At 44.7% G+C, this 20,975-nt stretch overlaps 1 protein-coding gene across 50 annotated transcripts in view; it reads left to right on the forward strand.

The window, feature by feature from the left end:
• Positions 1 to 20,975, forward strand: part of LOC129835195 (receptor-type tyrosine-protein phosphatase delta-like) — a 678,254-nt gene that overhangs the window by 170,176 nt on the left and 487,103 nt on the right. The window lies entirely within an intron of this gene.

Raw genomic sequence — 20,975 nt, forward strand, 5'->3', positions numbered from 1 at the left:
GGGGAGCTAGCTACTGATTCACTTTGAATCGTTCTTTTAATAATTATAATGATGTCCAAATTGACCTGACATTGAAGAATAAGGAAAGAAGAGGTTCCGGAACAGTACTGTTCATTGTTTACAGTTCAATAATTTGACATCCCATAATTTAAATGACGAGGTCTTGGTATAATAGGATAAACAAGCCTTAACTACAGTATGACTGAACTACTGCTGTCACACTGGGCTCCAGAGTGGCGCAGGCGTCTAAGATACTGCATTTCAGTACAAGAGGTGTCACTGCAGTACCTGGTTCGAATCCATGCTGCATCACACCCGGCCGTGATTGGGAGTCCCATAGGGCGGTGCACAATTGGCCCAGCATCGTCTGGGTTTTGCCGCGGTAGGCTGTCATTGTAAATAAGAATTTGTTCTTAACTGACTTGCCTACTTAAATAAAGGTTCAATAATTTTTGGGGAAACTCTGTCAAATTCAAACTGTTGAAAGTTTCATCTTGTCACCTCAGTATCCCCTTGTTAGGCGGTTTAGGCTTATATTGTGACAACGATGCTGTTACCTTACAAGCATGGCTGGAGGCAGCGAAAGTTACTGCTTCTGCTCACAAATACAAGGGTGTCTGTGTAAAGAATTTGTCTCTTTATTCTGTTTCCAAAATACATTTTGAGACCGTAAATATGTATATTTTCTTGACAAATGTCTAATTCTGGTCAATTCTGGTGAAAGTTTATCACTGTCACCTGAAGGATAAGCTATTCTGACAGGAAGGCTGAGCCTGTATGAAGTATGGGCTATATTATGTTGGTTTGACATTGAAAAGGTTAAACCAATGACTTTCCAAAAGGAAAGGTAGTTTGGGAATATGTTTTGCTCTCTGTTTAGTTTCCATCACGAATGTTCTACTGCACCAGAAGCTCAACAGACACAAAACATCCCTCACGTCATTAAACAATGATAAAGCTTTTGAATAAATGATTACACAATCTTCATCTCGTCAGGTATGTCCTGCGAGTGAGTTGCATGCCTGTACCCCGACAACACAATTTTGATGGAGGTCCTCATGGAATGTTGTGTAAGTCAACACACGGAACACGTCGATAAAGTGTTACTGCAGAACGCCTTTAATATATGAATCAACTGTAATCAATGTATGGATGCCTATTAGTCACAGGTTGGTCAGAGCAAATCGCGTTTCTACCGGTGTGTTTCTACACGGATGACTTTTGAGTTCTCAATGTCTTTCATACTGTACATAGAAAGGCCTGCTTGTCGGGTGTCGTTTTACACGATCATTCTGATTCCCGTCACAGAAGTGTACTGCCCTCTGTGTGTATACCTATTGATTAAAACATTAGGCCCACTTGCTTTGAATGGAGCGGCTTATTTTGTGCTCATTTTTTAGAATGGGAACCCTTTTCTGGCTATGATTATGGATTCTTAGTGTGCGCTCACACAATCTGTTTGCGGTGTGTGTGTGTGTGTTTCTGTGTGCGTGAATAGTGTTTGTGTATGTGCCTATGTCTGTGTGTGTATTGTGTTTTTGTGCATTGTATGTCTCTGTGTGCGTGTGCACCTGTGACTTGTGTTTGAGCCTGTGTGTCTGTGGACGTGTAATCCATTTGTTTAAATCCATTTGACATGTTCATTAAGCCGCTAAGCCACACACCCTCACTTTTTCCCCTCTCGGAAAGCGGCTTTTTGCGCCGCGCATAGGCTGTAATTACCGTGCTCCACAAATGAGGGGGATGGCACTGAAAGCACAGCAGAGAGAGCTGCTTCATGGCTGCCTGCCAGCCTCTCCTTCCTCTATCTCCTCCGTCTCCTTTTTCCTTACAATGACATCACAGCAATCAGGAACCATGGGCCCCGCTATTCAGTCATAACACAGAACCTGAAATAAGATGTTTCGGATGAGAGAGATGTTTAAAAGCAATGAAATTATGATTTTTTTCATTTATTAGTATTTTTTTTATTAGTTAAATTGGTGAATTTTAATGTCTTCTTTTTTTCCAGCTCTTACACCATACAGAAACTGCTTTCGCATAAATACGTAGCAAGACACCGGAGGAACACTGAAATTGTCACGGTTGTCGTTAGAACGGGACCAAGGCGCAGCGGATGTTGAGTTCCACATATTTATTTCAAAGTGAAAATAAACAAAATATATCAATAAACGAACAACGAAACGTGACTACGTGATGCACATGCACAAACACAAAACAGTATCCCACAAATGGAGGTGGGGAAAAAGCCTACCTAAATATGATTCCCAATTAGAGGCAACGATTACCAGTTGTCTCCAATTGGGAACCAAACAAACCACCAACCTAGAAATCTATGAACTAGATAACCCCCTCCAGTCACGCTCTGACCTAAACACCATAGAGAACCGAGTGCTCTATGGTCAGGGTGTGACAGTACTCCCTACAAAGGTGCGGACTCCGGCCGCAAAACCTGAAACCAAATGGGGAGGGTAGGGGGGGGTGACTAGTGTCGGTGGCGGCTCCGGTGCGGGTCTTTTCCCCCGCCCAGACCACAGGTCTGGCCATGGAGCCGGGTAGAACGCCGTGCCCGGACTGGGCATCGGTGCAGAGGAGGACCCGGGCCGTGGAGCTGGGTTGGACGCTGCAACCGGACTGGGCACCGGCGCCGAGGAAGGCTCCTGCCATGGAGCTGAGTTGGCCACCGTGCCTGGACTGGGCATCAGCGCAGAGGAAGGCTCCGGCCTTGGAGCTGGACTGGACGCCATACCCGGACTGGGCCCCGATGCAGAGGAAAGCTCCGACCTTGGAGCGGGGCTGGACGCCGTGCCTGGACTGGGCACCGGCGCAGAGAAAGGCTCCTGCCATGGAGCGGTACTGGACGCCGTGCCTGGACTGGGCACCAATGCAGAGGAAGGCTCCGGCCTTGGAGCGTGACTGGACGACATGCCTGGACTGGGCACCGGCGCAGGGGAACGCTCCGGCCATGGAGCAGGACTGGACGCCGTGCCTGGAAGCTCCGGACCGTTGACCGTCGCTGGGGGTTCTGGACATTTGACCGTCGCTGGAGGTTCCGGACTGTGGACCGTCGCGGGAGGTTCCGGACTGTGGACCGTCGCGGGAGGTTCCGGACTGTGAAACGTTGATGGAAGCTCTGGACTGTGAATGCGCACTGGAGGCCTAGTGCTTGGAGCCGGTACAGTTGGCACCGGACTGGTTATACGCACTTCAGGCCGAGTGCGAGGAGCAGGCACAGGACGTACCGGACTGGGGAGGCGCAGTAGAGGCCTGATGCGTGGAGCCGGCACAGGTGGCACCGGACTGGTGACACACACTTCAGGGCGAGTGCGAGGATCAGGCACAGGACGTACCGGACTGGGGAGGCGCACTGGAGGCCTAGTGCGTGGAGCAGGCACAGGTGGTACCGGACTGGTGACACACACTTCAGGGAGAGTGCGGGGAGCGGGCACAGGACGTACCGGACTGGGAAGGCGCACTGGAGGCCAGATGCGTGAAACCGGTGCAGATGGCACCGGACTGGTGTCACGCTCTTCAGAACGCCAGTACGGCAGCATTCTCATCGCTACCACCTCTCTCCGGAATCTCTCCTCCTCCTCCCACACAGGCTCTGGCACTCTCCGCTGCTCGACCGCCAGCTCCATGTGCCCCCCCAAAAGAATCTTGGGGTTTCTTTGGCAGCGGACTGACGACACGCTCCTCATGGAGAGTGCGAGGAACCGGCACAGGACATACCCGGGCTGAGGAGGCGCACTGGAGATCTGGTGCGTGGAGCCGTCACATATGGCACTGGACTGATGACCCGCTCTACAGCACGCTTGCGCTGCCGCATACTCCTAGCTAACTCCGTTCTCCGGTATCCTTGCTCACATTGTTCCATCGACTCCCATGCGGGCTCTGGCACTCTCCTTGGGTCGACTGACCACTTCTCTATCGCCTGCTCCATGTGCTCTGGCTCTTCCCGCGGCTCAGCCGGCCACCCCTTTTGCACACCCTCAAAACAATCTTGGGGTTGTCCTTGGGCTTTCTGTGGACGCGAACCCTGGCGTCGTCGCTGTCCTCCATTATTACCTTCCGTCTGCCGCCAAGGAAGGGTCTCGAATCCACCCATCACTTCTTCCCATGTCCAAAACTCCTTTACCTCGTGGATACGCTGCTTGGTCCTCTTTTGGTGGGATATTCTGTCACGGTTGTCGTAAGAACGTGACCAAGGCGCAGCGGATGTTGAGTTCCACATATTTATTTCAAAGTGAAAATTAACAAAATATATCAATAAACGAACAACGAAACGTGACTACGTGATGCACATGCACAAACACATAACAGTATCCCACAAATGGAGGTGGGGAAAAAGCCTACCTAAATATGATCCCCAATTAGAGGCAACGATTACCAGCTGCGTCCAATTGGGAACCAAACAAACCACCAACCTAGAAATCTATAAACTAGATACACCCCCCAGTCACGCTATGACCTAAACACCATAGAGAACCGAGGGCTCTCTATGGTCAGGGCGTGACAGAAATAATACATCATATCTCATATTTGACTCAAAGGCAGACATTCATGTACACTACCCTCTATATGCCCCTTCATGTAGTGTTGAAAATCTGCAATAGACAAATCAACCCACCAAATCAACCCCCCCATATTTGTGCTTCTGGAGAAAATCATCTTTAAGTCTGTCGTCATTTCTGTTCGTTGGTGAGGGGATTTAGGGACTGGCTGCCCATCCGTCCTTTCTCCTGGCGAGGCTGGCACTGCCAAGTTGACGCTGTGCCCGGCTGTTGGGCTGGTATCCGTGACCATCTTCCTGCGCCAGCACCATGATTACCATGATCTGTGTCGGCAAGAGTATTACACAACCACCTGGAGAGAGAGGAACACCTGGACAGTTAGGTCCTGCCCAGCACACAATAACAGGCTTTACAGCCTACACACTATAGTCATATAGCATAGAGTAATTACGCATTCTGTAGGCAACTAAAGGGACTTATAGGCAATACTATAATTAACAGGCTTTTCTCACTATCCAGCCATAGTGCATGGACAAATTATGCGTAGTTTAGGGAGGCATTAAGTTCTCTATAGGCAAGACTGTAACATTAGAATCATGGAGTTGGTTCATGGAATTGACGTTCTGTACAGGGTACATTGTTATGTGCGACGGAGGTGAGTTGGACCGATGCTCTTGTGATGAGGTTGCCCTGTCTGCGTGATAGGAATTTCCTTTAGGCCTAATGGTTAAGATGTTGGTTTCCCATGCCCGAGACCGGGGTTCAGAACCCACCTGTGACAGGTAGGTCTGGTTACTAAGGAATGAAGTGTACTGGATGAGCTGAACACGATGTGCTTGGTTATTGCATTAGCCTTGTAAAGGTAAATTGCGTAAATCTGAAAATCAAACATGTAATTAACAACTGGCCCTGGATATTACCTAAGCAGTTCGTGTACATCGCCCTTGCTAAATACTAATCCATATATACATGCACAGTATGTGACATGCAGCTGTAATTACTCATGAGAATCGGCCCGCTTTCTGGAACATTCAATCATTAATAATATATGCTGGTTAACTATGTAACAGACGCCCAATGCGTTATTTAGGAGTATTACCATCCGATCCAAACTTAAAATAGATTTCACAATGAATATAGCAATTATCTAACCCAACCTACCTAGGAAAAACGTACTCTCACCTGCAGAGTCGTTCCATGGGTACGATTTCATCTGGATGTTGGGTTGTACTTATCCAGTATATTTTGACAGTGGTGCCACGCTGTCAAAACCACCCACACCCACTGTTAGGGTTGTTGTCATCTTTCAACCAGCAACTGTCTCGAGCACTGGGAAACCAGTTGAGTAGACTCTGTAACCAATAATTTTATTTAATTAAACAATTAACTCCTGAGGTGTAACTGAGTCCCGGCAGAGAACGACACCCGGGGGACTAAAATTGTTTATCTTAAGGGTGGGAATGCTGAAAAGGACTCAGTATTTCACTGCTCGATTGTGTAATTTGGTTCGGTTGGGTGTGCACTGCATGTGAAATATTCTATCTTGGCAAATTTGATGGGAGAATATTGTATTATTGTTATGTTCTCTCATGGTCTTCACACATTCATGCTTTCCTATTCAGACGAGTGGAAATGAAAGCGAAATCACTGACCTAAACTAATTCATGGAATGTACCACCAAAATATGACAAAATTAGCTCAGCGAGAATTGCTGATGGGATCAAGGAATTCAACACCCAAGTTTTGAAATCCTTTATCCCCCCCTCCCATTCTGCACTCTGTAAGCCAACCGTGATCTTTCCCTGAACTGTCATAACTACGGCTCCAGTAACATTGCAATTACTGAGCAAGCATGTTCAAAAAACACCTCCGCTCCACAACTTCATATTCAATATCACCCATTAAGCATCTTCCCTGACCCCAGTCCAGACCCACGGTGAAAAAGAAAACCCTGTCTTACTTAATATTATCTATCATAAAGCATGTCTGATGTAGTGAGGAAGGAAATTAGAGAGAGAAGAGATTGGGAGGGAGGGAGGGAGGGAGGGAAAGGGGGAGAGAGGGAGAGGGGAGGGAAAGGGAGGGAGAGAGAGAGATGGATGGATGGGGAGAGAGAGGGAGGTAAAGGAGGAAAAAGGGAAAGGATGAGAGAGGGAGAGAGAGAGGTAGGGGTTAGGGAGAGAGGGAGGCAGATACAAACAAAGATAGAGACAGACAGGAAACAGACATAGAGAAATAGGGAGGGAGGGAGGGATACATACATGGAAAGATGGAGATGAAGGGAGCAAGACGGGGAGAAAGGGAGGCAGTGACAAAAAGAAGAGAGAGAGTGAGACAGCGGGAGACGTGGAAGGAGGGAGGAAACAGAAGACAGAGAAAGATAGCGATGGAGGGAGAAAGAAAGACGAGGAGGAAAGGAAAGAACGAGAGCAGGAGGCAGAAAGAGAGAGGGAGACAGACAGCTTCTCCCCTCTTCCCACAGCCTGTAATAACTTCATGCATGTTTAAGCAGGCATTAGTTAAATACCCAGAGGAGGACCCTGGCTCACAGGCTCAGAGATGACACGGGAGCACAACACCACACCACACAGTGGATAGAGAGGATGAAGCAACACACACAGAGGCAAACACACTGACACACACACGCACACATTCATTCATTCATTCATTCTCTCTCTCTCCCTCACACACACACACACACACACACACACACACACACACACACACACACACACACACACACACACACACACACACACACACACACACACACACACACACACACACACACACAGATTAATTATCTCTCTCTCTATCTCTCACACACACACACACACACACACACACACACACACACACACACACACACACACACACACACACACACACACACACACACACACACACACACACACACACACACACACACACACACACAGATTAATTATCTCTCTCTCTCACACACACACACACACACACACACACACACACACACACACACACACACACACACACACACACACACACACACACACACACACACACACACACACACACAGAGATGCTCACTTAACCTGGAATCCTTAATGGTGAAACTGACACACCCGCTTGCCTTTTTACAACAACAAAGAAATTACTGCAAACAACAAACGTTGTTTTTTCCCCTCGGTCATCATTGCACGTGCAATAGAAGAGCACCGTACTGGATGTATTGCAAAAAATAATAATGATCATGCTGCGAGACGCTACTCAGCTCTTGCAACAAAAACAATAACAACAGTGGTAGGGCAGCCAGTGGCTCTGTTTCCCCCTACTAAGGATTCCATCTTTAAGACACATGCCATTGCAGAAAAGTATACACATTAATCTCTTTCTCACACACACACACACACACACACACACACACACACACACACACACACACACACACACACACACACACACACACACACCACACACCACACACCACACACCACACACCACACACCCACACACACACACCACACAGCAGTGAGCACAGAGAATCATCTGCTGTCCTTGGGACAAATGGAGAGGAACACATGGCTTCACTATGATTCAAACCACCTGCAAAGGTTTCCACAACTTCTCCCTCCATCCCTCCCTCTCTCTTTATCTCTCTCTCTCTCCCTCCCTCCCTCTCTCTTTGTCTCTCTCTCTCCCCCCTTCCTCTCCCTCCTGTGTGCCGGACTTCTTCAATGCCATCCGGTCTAAGGGCTCCTTCCAAAGAGGTACATCCCCCTGGAAGACCCACAGTGCTATGGGAAGTCGGGCAGGAAGGGGGAGGGAGGGAGAGGGGTAGGGAGACTGGGAGAGTGGCAGAAGGGTGGAGCTCTCCAATGTGGCTGTCACCAGCATATATCTCAGGAGGCGTCTTGTGCTCTCCAGTGCATCATGCCCTCCCACCAAACACACACACACAAATCACACAGGCAGGCCCTCATAGGCCACACACCACAAACAGAAGGCGCCTTGATAGATTCCAGGTCATGCGATCACTGTACATGTATACTCTGTATGTACACTCATATGCATGGATACGTACATGCAAACATACAAACCTGAACCAAACCGGAATACATACATGCAAACAAACACACTGAAACATTCAGGAGCTATCTTAACTAACAACACACACATGTCACACGCTCAACACTCAAGCCCCGAACACATCCACTCCAGCACGACCTATTTCCCCTTCTCCTCCTCCTCTCTCTGCCTAGCGAGTCATGTTAATGAGATGGTTAACAGATCAAAAGGCACAGAGAGGAATTTTTAATTGCTGGAGAGGTGTTGATTAGTGCCAGGCAGAGAGGCGAGGCAAGGTGCAGTCAGCTTCCATTAAACCATAGCTCTGGGGGCTCTGCTGTGAGTGTGTGTGAGTGTCAGTCTGTGTGTGTGAGTATGTGTGTGTGAGTGTGTGTGAGTCTGTGTGTGAGTATGTGTGTGTGTGTGTGCGCGCGTGAGAGAGAGTGATTTTGGGTGTGAGCATTAAATGCATGTGAGAAAGTGCATGTGTGTGTGTCTGCATCCTTGTGTGTGTGTTTCCTCTGGGACATCATTGTTAATGCATAGAAGGCTCTGAATGGTCAATCCGACTTCTGCAGTGGCCATAGAGAATTGAATGCAATGCGGCCTCAGCAGAATTCAGAGCATTCATACTTCTTACGCTTTGGAGAGCTGTCATAGGCATGCAACAAATTAGTCTGCACTGCACCACTCATAGTGATTCAGAGCTAATCTCTATAGCCATCCAGCTAATTACAAGCAACTGGCTAAACGAAAAGAGAATACCTTACTTTGCCTTGATGTCGGGGTCCGTTTCCCAGTGCTTAACATAGTAAAAAGGCTCCACCGTTTTCCCACCTGCATCTCCATCTCCATCTCCCCATCACCCCCCCAGCAAAATTGTGCCTACATATAGGCTAGTGTTTATGTGACCCACCACCTGGATTCGGTCCTATGTAGCAACATTTGAAATAGTTTTTTACATTTTTTCACATTGGATAAAAGTACAGACGGAGCTAGAAAATTGTATATCATACACTGCAATTGAGGAACAATGGGAAAGTATCTCTGCTTTGAAAGTTGATAACCTTTTAACCCCACTTTTGAGAAAAATACTCAATAATGTTTTTTTACACCTACTGGAGAGCTCTTCTTTGTCTACACCCATTCAGCATCGTTCACACCCTCTTAAGCCTTAGCCCCACCCATCTCTTTAAGGATTCACATTTGAGGCCATGTGCTAAACAGAGTGAGTAGTGTAGTAAACAAATACACAAACTAGTTGTTGACCTAAATCCTAATCTGACTTTGGTGAAGGTCATGTTGTTCTTCACATCACCGTCTCTGGTAAACACACACTATATCAAATCAAATGTCATGTTTATTTGTCACATGTACAGGACACAGACTGTGTAAATGGAACAGTGAAATGGTTACTTGTATATTTGCATAGTAGCAATATCAAAAACAGAAAGTGTCCAGATAAAAATATTGTATAATTATTAGCACACTTACCCAGACACACGTCTGTAAATTGATGGGTCATGTGAAAGTAATACTATAACCATCCCAAGCCACATCTATCTAAGTGGACGGGTCACTATTGTCTAGACATGTACACATGTTTATGAAATACTTTAGATGGACGTAATCACCCCTAGACACACCTGGTTAACTTGATGGGTCATGTAATCAGCTGGAGAAGTGGAGTCTTTTTTTTTTAGACATGTAGCTAGGTAGCAAGCTAATCAATTAACCGGCATAATCCCAACTCATACTACTAAAATACAAACTATTTGTCATAGCTGTAGTATGAATCTGCAGGTAGCTAAAGCTAACCAACTAGGTTTAATGTTATAGCCTAATGTAAGCTAGATAGCTAACATTAGGCTATAACTAGCAATGCAAATGGATTTACTACACAGATCATACACGTAGCATTAGCTAGCGAGCTAGCACGATAACATTCTCTAGCTAACTTGCATTGAAAATAACTTTCTGACAAAATTAGAAACGTATAATATCTGAAAATGTAGCTAGACTTTTACCCATATAAATGGATGAACGCTTCACGGCAGACTGGAACCATTTAACTATGTTTTGTTTGTAGCTACATCTTGTTTGGCCAGCATTGTGTCAAGTCACTCCGGTTCACACTGAACATGGCGTGCGCAGAAAGTAGCCCATCACAACTTTTTACAACTGATCTGTCGATAGCGCCTGCTAAATTCAGGGTGGCAATGTTGTTGAGAAAAGTATGAAAACTTTTGTAGTTCTTGATGGATAGCGTTATATATTTCAAAAAAGCTATGGTAGAAAGGATTATCAACACATACTGAGCAGCCCACGTTTAAACAGAAGCACGCTACATGGCAGGTCAATCCAAACTCATGTCTTGGCATGTCCAGCCCATCCATTATCCATGTTCCAGAAGGCATTTCTGCTCCCCAAAAAAACGCATTTTGATACAAATAAATGGGAGTTTAACCTTTCAGGAGCCTCTACCCCGGGTCCGGGAGCACTGATTAGCATCGCTAGCATAGCGTCACAATTAAATAGTAGCATCTAAATATCATTAAATCACAAGTCCAAGACACCTAATGAAAGATACAGATCCTGTGAATAAAGCCACCATTTCAGATTTTTTAAATGTTTTACAGGGAAGACACAATATGTAAATCTATTAGCTAAACACGTTAGCAAAAATCACAATTTTTCTTTGTCCACCATTTTCTCTCAACACCAGTAGCTATCACCAATTCGGCTAAACTAAGATATTGATAGCCACTAACCAAGAAAAAACCTCATCAGATGACAGTCTGATAACATATTTATGGTATAGGATAGGTTTTGTTAGAAAAATGTGCATATTTCAGGTATAAATCATAGTTTGCCATTGCAGCCAGCATCACAAATCTCACCAAAGCTCCTAGAATTACTACAGAGAGCAACGTGTATTACCAATTTACTCATCATAAAACATTTCTTAAAAATACACAGCACATAGCAATGGAAAGACACAGATCTTGTGAATTCAGACAACATTTCAGATTTTCTAAGTGTTTTACGGCGAAAACACAATAAATCGTTATATTAGCATACCACATATGCAAACGTTACCCGAGCACTGATTCAAGCCAAAGAGAGCGATATCGTTATCATCGCCAAAATATATTAATTTTTTCACTAACCTTCTCAGAATTCTTCAGATGACACTCCTGTAACATCATATTACAACATACATATAGAGTTTGTTCGAAAATGTGCATATTTAGCCACCAAAATCATGGTTAGACAATGACAAAAGTAGCTCAGCTGGTCAGAAAATGTCGTGCACCATATTAGACAGTGATCTAGTCTTATACATAAATACTCATAAACTTGACTAAAAAATACAGGGTGGACAGCGATTGATAGACAATTTAATTCTTAATACAATCGCGGAATTACATATTTTAAATTATCCTTACTTTTCAGTACAGGTTGCGCCAAGCGAAGCTATAGCAAACAAAATGGCGGCATAAGCGTTTAACATTTTTCGACAGAAACACGATTTATCATCATAAATTGTTCTTACTATGAGCTGTTCTCCCATCAGAATCTTGGGCAATGAATCCTTTCTTGGGTCTAATCTTCTTTTGGTCGAAAGATGTCCACTTGTCCGTCGAAATGCCCACTAACGTACGACCGGGACCCCGAAACGTGCCCGGTGCTTCAAAGTCTATTACAAAGCAATGCCTCAAAATCGCACTAAACGGATATAAATTGCTATAAAACGGTTTAAATTAACTACCTTATGATGTTTCTAACACCTATAACGAGTAAAAAGATGACCGACGCTATATTACTGGCTAAACCAAGGCTTGGAAAAAGGCCAGTCAGATATCCTTCTTGCGTTGAGCGCAGAGTCCAAAGGAACGCTACTTCCGGTATTTGGTGATTTATAGAGCCAATCGACTCCATTCAAATTTTCACCACTTACTGACATCTAGAGGAAGGCGTGGGCAGTGTTTGTATCCTCATAGGATCTACAGTGGCTTTAAAACTGATCTGGAACCAGAGGCCAAGAGTTCTGAAAACTCACTCACTGGGAGGAAAAGTGCTGTAGAATGAGTTCTGTTCCACTCAGAGACATAATTCAAACGGCTATAGAAACTAGAGAGTGTTTTCTATCCAATAATAACAATAATATGCATATTGTACGAGCAAGAATTGAGTACTAGGCAGTTTAATCTGTAGAGAAAATTATGCTAATGCGAAACAGCACCCCCTATAGTTGCAAGAAGTTAATGCTTGTATGGATGTCAACCCCAATATATGTTCATGTCATCGTCATCAATCAACTTCATTACAGTTCAAAACGACTTTGACTACCACCACAGATTTCTGTATGCTAGCTATGCTACCAGCTTATACGGATGGAAGTTAGCATTTAGCAGTCACTTTTTCTTAACCTGAAATCTTCTAAATGTTCTGCAGCGAAAACAGCCAAATATATCCTTATCGGATTTTAGTAACCACATTGTGGACTTGTTAAAATACATCAATCATGACGGATTTGACAAATATCCACTTTGTTAGACCAGATTTGTTGAATCTGCACCAATCCATCATCCTTCTATCCCTCACGGTCTGCATTCCATTAACCTCTGTACCGCATCTTTCCCCATTACCTGCACAATCTCTTTCCAGGAGTTCAAACTCATTTTTTTGTCTTTGAAATCCCTACATGAGGTATCATAAAGATGTTTTTTATTTGTGAACTTCTTCTGTTAACCTTTCGTCAAAGGTCTCCATGTCAAGGAAGTTGTCAAAGATGTGAGTTTGTGTTTATACAGGATGTACCACCCCCACTTACTATCAACCAGTAATTTCGATGCGGAGCTATAAGGAGCCCTCCGCATTGTTACAACATTTGGGAGGAGCACAGCATTGCCTCCGTAGCTCGATATGGGCTCCGCAAGCCTCCAGAGGCTCCACAATTGCGGCACACCCTCTGTATGGACAGCATTTCTGTATGGGCAGCGAATCATGTATAAATGGGCTATACTTCAGCCCATATTTCAAACCCTAAAAGCATCAATGCCAATTCAGTGAGTTTATGAAGAGGAGATCAGGTGTAGGAGAAAGTGATTACAGGGCATAACCTCTGTAGCTGATATTGCTTCTACTGAGGCATTACTGTAATGGAGATGACAATGGCTGACAAGTGCAGACAGAGGTAGCAAGTACAGTACTGACACACTAGCAGTGATGCTAATTAGTAGCTAGGAAAGTGCTAACACAATAGCAGCAACGCTAACTAGTAGAAAATACAGTGCTGACACACTAGCAGTGGTGCTAACTAGTAGCAATTACAATACTGACACACTAGCAATGATGCTAACTAGTAGCTACTACAGTAACACACTAGCAGTGATGCTAACTAGTAGCTGCTACAGTGCTAATACAATAGCATCAATGCTAACTTGTAGTGATGCAAACAAGAGCTCTGCTACCCGACCCGAGCCCGATGGACCCTGACATTATATATTAGGTTAGGGCCAGGCAGGGCCTGTTCTTCCCTCAATAACTAGGGTACGGGTAGGGCTTGGGTATCACTTAATTGATCATTAACATTTTGAAGCTGAGCCATTTGCTTGTGCTCTGCTGCATAATACATATCATGGTGTCATAAGTGCTTCAACCTTTGTCCGAGTCCACCGAAAATAATAATGTTCCTTAAGGTTTGTCGGAGTTTAGAGTGATGAAAAGTAGCTAGTTTACACCTAACTGTTCTCTGTCTCGTCATTGAGCAGAACAACAAGCAGAGGTGTTGCTATGGATTCTCACACAAGCAGAGCCATGCACAGAGCGCATGCAGCAGCGCGAGCAGCACAGGGAGCGAGGGTCAGACAGATGAGCTGCTTAATAAATATTAACGGAGGAAGTTATTTCTGATTTCGTGTAGAGCCTTAAATTTAGCAGAAGCAATCGGGCCTGATGAGGGTAGGGCCTGAACGTCGTGGGCATGGGTAGGGCTTGGGGCTTAAAATGTATGCCCGTGCAGGACGCTAATGCAAACTACAGTCAATTATAATTAAATAGTAGACAGATGTACAAGATAGTAGACATATAGTAGACAGTGCATAACTGACAACTGCCTTTGTCCCAGCCATGATCTAGGTTCAATATAGTTACACATAGATCATCACTTAGACTCCTTGCATCAGCAATGTGGACGTATCTGCTCATTAAAGCTCTAATTAAGCACAAGACCTTCTAGTTAGCATTAAAGTAATGCTACACTCTAAGATGCTACTTAACATTCCATCTGCAATCAGTATTTGGCACACACCTCAGCACCCAATGATCTTTCCCTTACTCCCTGACTCTCATTTTGGGCCAACCTTTGGATAAGGTTGAAAAATAAATAAATATCACACAGAGCACCACATCAGTGGCCATTCATCGTGTGTGTCTGTGTGTGTCTAAGGGATACTATCCTGTCCCTGTGTGTATGTGTGTGTGTGTGTGTGTGTGTGTGTGTGTGTGTGTGTGTGTGTGTGTGTGTGTGTGTGTGTGTGTGTGTGTGTGTGTGTGTGTGTGTGTGTGTGTGTGTGTGTGTGTGCGTGTGTGTGTGTGTGTGTGCCTAAGGGCTGCTCTGCCTGTCCCTCTGTCAGAATTTCCATCTTTTGTTCTAAGAGCTGTTCCCCTGCCTCTCACACGCACAGATGGCAGAGGGGTCGAAGCACTTTAATGAATTTTCAAAGGGGCAGCATTGGCAATATTAAAAGGAGCGGCTAACCTTCAGCTCAGCTGACACTGGAGTCAGAGGCACGTCATTGTGCAGTCACACACATACGCACACACTTACCAAGAAAGACAGACTCTTGAACAGACAAACAGACAGACACACACACACATTTTGTCAGAAAAATTATAACAACAGAGAAAAACACAAACCCAGTGCTAATTATCCCTGTTAGAGCAGAGGTGTGGACTCAAGACTTGAGACTGGACTTAATAACTTGAGGCTTGACTTGGACTTGGAGCCTCAAGACACGGGACTAGACTTTGACGTGAGACTTGAGAAGTGAGACTGATGACTGATGACTTGAGACTGATGACTACAGGTTCTGTAAACGTTTTGTCACTCGTTTTGTGGCACAGAATATCCGTGGATTACTCTCCATGCAGCCGGAGACAGTATCGCACTTGCAAAAGCACACTTGGCCCTCTGATTGGATCAGCAAACTATCAATCAACACAGGTCGGGTGAGCTGGCGCAGTGACAAGGTTTAGGGGGGTTGCGAGTGTGAAACTGAATGGGGAAAATATATTTTTCATAAATATTTTAATAGGCTACATTTAGCCTACCATTTGTATTTTATATGTATACCTTTGTTTATTCGATCTGGTCACTAACATAGGCTTACAGCACAGCACCACGTTCTTGTTTCAAAAACATATCATCTGTGCTTCAGAACCAAAAAGTTGGGTGTCTTGACTGTCGACCAATGACCAGTCTTCAGCATTGGCCGCAATGGTGGGTGTACATATTCAGGTTAGTGACCAGTAAGCTTACTTCACAAGGTCACCAGCGTTGGGGCATCAAGCAACACTTACTAGCATAGGCCTACTAGTCTTTTGGTATGCCAAAATTGATTGAAATTGATAATTTACTTATTAAGCTTGAGTAGAATTTGTTGTTACATAATCAAAATGTGTTGTAGGGGTGTCACGTAGACTCAATAAATAGACAAAGATTTGTAGTTGAACAAGTCATTGCCTGTATAGATTTATTTGTACTTTATTTGAGACTTGGCTTGAAAAAACGTGTGACTTGACTTGACTTGACTTATTCTTAGATTTCAGTACTTGGACTTGACTCGAGACTCGACCTACTCTACTTGGGACTGGACTTGAGAATAGCACCTTGCGTGTGACTCGAATAATTGTGACTTGGCCCCACCTCTGAATTAGAGTGACAGCCAATGAGTGCTCCGCTCCTTTTAATGATGAGCGCATATGACCGCCACCTCACTGGCTAACAAGGGAGCACGGTGTGGTGTAGTGCTTCTGTTCATCCATCTGCCCCATGGTAGTGACTCCACCTGGCCTCGGCTGTGCCTCCACACCGGTAGCACAGGAAAACACAAATAAAAAGCTTGTTTGAATCCTGCACTACATTGTTTGCTTGTTTGACCTCATTTTCTATTGGAGTTGATAGGGTTTGCTGGTGTGCTTATAGTGTTTATTACACGTTTATAGGGGTGTTATGACAGTCTGACTGAATGACAGGGTAATGTATTTCAATATCTAGGCTCATTTGGTGTGTGTGTCTTTTATGAATAGTCTCTGTATAGATAATGTAGGTCCTTTTGCCACATCTTGTTCAGTAAGGCCTAAGCTTTTTGACCCTTCCCACAATAATTCAAAAAGGCACTTTAGGGTCCTTAAGCATCTGGGCAAGGCCTTGATGGTGCCAACCGCCAACCCATCACACAGATGCCCGCGGGAATGCCCCCTACTCAAACACATCATCTGAACGGGCAGGCCTGCCCCGGCACAGCCAGAGGCTCTTCGTTTCCTTGAGCAAGAGGCTCTTTATTGTCCTCCTTTTTCCGAACACTGGGTCATATTTCACTGAGGAGCCAGAGGCCTCTGATATCTCCCTTCTGATCCCTGATCAAGCAAGAAAAAATAAAGCTGCATTTTTTTAAAGACCCCAAAGTAGTTTTTATTGCCCTGTACAAGGGAATGCCTACAGAATGGCCCCTGGAAGACAAAGCAGACCATGAAAGTTTTTTTTTCTTTCGACTTCGGCTTTCATGTTTGTATTTGTTTATGCACCATCTGCTCCAGAAGATGTGGGAATAGATGTCTAAATCAACAGTACTTTTAATATTCAGGGGATTTGCAGTACTTCAACTCAATTTGATTAGATTACACACATTTGGACAAATATTGAGTTTGTTTTGGGTGGGGTTGCGATAATCAGATCAATGACAATCGTGTTCAGGTTATTGGGTGTAGCTTGACGTTTATTATAACTCATGTATCCAGATATAGGCTGTTCAGTGATTTTATAGAACGGTGTTGAACCTGTGCACCCCGAGTCAGCTGCTGAGAGAACTCCACATCTGCTCCAGTGTCCATAAGTATGCATGGCTGATATACTGTCATGCCTCAGTAGCCATTAACCTGGACCAAGATGATCTGACAACAGCTGATTGAGTTTGAGTGATCTGCTCTTGTGCGTCATGCATTAAATACTTCACTCTGAAGTCAAAAAGTTGACAAAATGTTCTCAAAAGAGCCAAACAACTTCTGCTAAACTCTTTTGGCTCCATCATCGGTTTATGTAAATTCTCAAAGCTCAAGTCTGTCTGAGCACGGACCAGCTGTAGCTTCTAACACTTCCTTAACGTCCCTCATCAGAGAGTGTTTACATGGCGTCTGTGAAGGGGGCCCAGATAGTTGCAGTGGCAGCGACGAAAGGAAGGCAGCAGTACAGTAAACCGTTTCTGGCTCTCCTCCTCTCTCTACTCTCTCGGATAGGCATTTTAACAGCAAGCTGGAGCTACGCCAGCAAGCCATTTCAGGCCATTATGTAGAGCTGTAAAAAACAGCTGTTCCCATTCCACTCTGTTGAATAGGTTAAATAGTGACACGGTGCAAACAGCGGCCTTTTCGTCATGGTGTAATTGAACAACATGAGGTGCCGGCGGTCGGTGTAGTAGTGGCTTGGCAAAGCTGTCTGTTGTGTTCATTGCGTTTCGTTTCCAATGGCAACCACTCATGCCACAGCAGCCCACCCTCTTTTGGAGTGATGAAGCCTGAGTGAGAGAGAATGAATTGAACCAAAAGCTTGACCCACTGATGAACTGAAATCAGTCAATGGGTATAAGAGGAGCACACCGGCAGAGGCTAGGTGGAAACGAGTTGGCTACTGTCACTCTCACGTGGCTTTTGAATGAGCTTATGTCCAGTGAGGTTAACACAGATTTAAGTGGAAACACACCAACACATTATATCTCAGTGCTTAGCCCAAACGCTGCCTGTGAAGTACTCAGTTACAAAACACTGTGTGTGTCCACTTGTGATACTCACCGCATTGACCGCCACATACATCTCTAAATCCCCTGTTGTCAACAGAGAAACGGCAACATAGGGATGTAGTTCTTGGATTTCCTGCCATGTCAAAAGTTTCCATATCTTATAGAGGTTCCACACAGCATAACTAAGACTCCGAAAGCAGCTTATATGCTTGAAACAGGGGGGAAAGTATCATCCTCTCTTTGTTTTTCCTTATTCACATTGTGGGTTTAAGGAGACTCACAAGAGCCTCTGTCATCCTCATGCATTTCTTTTCACCAATCCCCCACTGGCTTAATCCACTTAGAGTTGGGCCTGTGCTAGCTTTACTCGAGGTCATATATTTCTAATCAATGCATCTCAATTCATTGCAAGAACAAAACTCACTATTAAAACCCAAAACGTGTTTGATGGAGAGAAAGTGTTGATATTTTTTTTAAATAAATGATTGCGAAACTGCCTTTCCTGTCTGTTTAGTAATTTAGTAATTGTACATGACATTACTGCCCCAAAATATGGGTTGTAGTTGCGTATCCTGTTCTCTGTCATTCTCGAACGCTACAAAGTGAAGTTGTACAATATTTCAAAGGGCACTATTGATCTGTTACTGTATGTGCTGCACCAAACTCCCAATACGGCCCGTTATCTTTCCCCCATTGTCTCTGACTGTCTCTCTTTCTCCCAATACGGCCCGTTATCTTTCCCCCATTGTCTCTGACTGTCTCTCTTTCTCCCAATACGGCCCGTTATCTTTCCCCCATTGTCTCTGACTGTCTCTCTTTCTCTCAATACGGCCCATTATCTTTCCCCCATTGTCTCTGACTCTCTCTTTCTCCCAATACGGCCCGTTATCTTTCCCCCATTGTCTCTGACTGTCTCTCTTTCTCCCAATAAGGCCCGTTATCTTTCCCCCATTGTCTCTGACTCTCTCTTTCTCCCAATACGGCCCGTTAACTTTCCCCCATTGTCTCTGACTCTCTCTTTCTCCCAATACGGCCCGTTATCTTTCCCCCATTGTCTCTGACTCTCTCTTAGGAAGTGTCTCTCTTTCTCTCCCAATGCAGACATCCATGTCATTAAAACCTCAGGGGTTTCTTTTAGCTCTTGAAATCTGACATCACCCCCGTGTCCAATTTTACCGAACGTGGTCCCTGAAGGTCTCCAGTCATGGTCCCTTGTTTAGCAACAACAGCAACTGACAGTGTCAGTGTGTGTTTGAAGCAAACAGTATAGTAATGAATACCTAAGCACAAGGAGTTTGAGTCCTAATTTCCCTCCTTAGCCTAAAAATAAGCCATTCCTCTGTGACTAGGCCAACTTGGCATTGTATTCACGTTCTCCCAGCACGGTTGATCCCAGGAGATTGTATACACCAAAATGCAAATAGATGCGAGGAGAAAAACATAATCTGTAATAAATCAAATGACTTGAAAATGATGCTTAGCAATACAGTATGTCTCTGTGAGCTCTCTAAGCAATGCTTACCCGCGGAACAGCTTCTGAATTAACGTTTCGTGTGAGCTGAAGATGTCGTCAGCTCCCTCTCTCTGTCTTTGTTTTAGTGTAACATTTACAAACAAAGCAAATCTGTTCTTGGGAGCAGTAAACCCGTAGAGGGAAGAGTTTCTGATGTAAATATAGTGAGGTAAGGGAAATATATTTCTCCGACTTGTCAGGGAGGGTTGTCGAGGTGAGCACCTGCTCGCGTAACTCCCCTCTTCATAAATCTTAGCCAAAATTAATGTCAAGGAAAACAGCAATGAAACTGAAGATGTGGCTAAATCCGACTATTTTATCTTGCCGGGCTTCTGCGGTGGGAAGACCTTAAGGTCTTCATAAAGCAGACTAAGAGACGGAGATGCCGTCGTATTATAACTCCGGCGCCCCAGACATCAGCTGTCGAAATAACAAGCGCTGGGTTATATAAGGAAAGGTCGTAGCACAAAGGGTTAGAGATATCTGAGGCCCACTAAATTACTTCAAAGACATACCAGTGGAAGAAGGTGGGGTGTGTGTGTGTGTGCGTGTGTGTGTGCATGTGCGTGTGCGCAATCGTGTTGAGGTGAACACTTGGTCGTAATGGATGACTGCTGCCCACTTTTGTCTTTATTATTGGTCTCCTTCCCTTGGAATCGGAGGAAACACTGACAAATATTAATGCCAGTTGTGCAAACTTTGGATCCTCGGGGGAGAAAGGTCCGACGTTTCATGTTGTTCATTTAATAAATTACAGACCCCTCTTGACAGCGACTATTCTTAACCTCCAGTCTGCACCAACGTATGGGGCATTTTTCAGGAGCCGGTGACAGCTTTAGCCTGCGTTGAAGTTTACTCTGCTGTACATTGTAATTTGCT

The sequence above is a fragment of the Salvelinus fontinalis genome, chromosome 36, assembly GCF_029448725.1.
Source record: "Salvelinus fontinalis isolate EN_2023a chromosome 36, ASM2944872v1, whole genome shotgun sequence".
NCBI classification, from domain to species: domain Eukaryota; kingdom Metazoa; phylum Chordata; class Actinopteri; order Salmoniformes; family Salmonidae; genus Salvelinus; species Salvelinus fontinalis.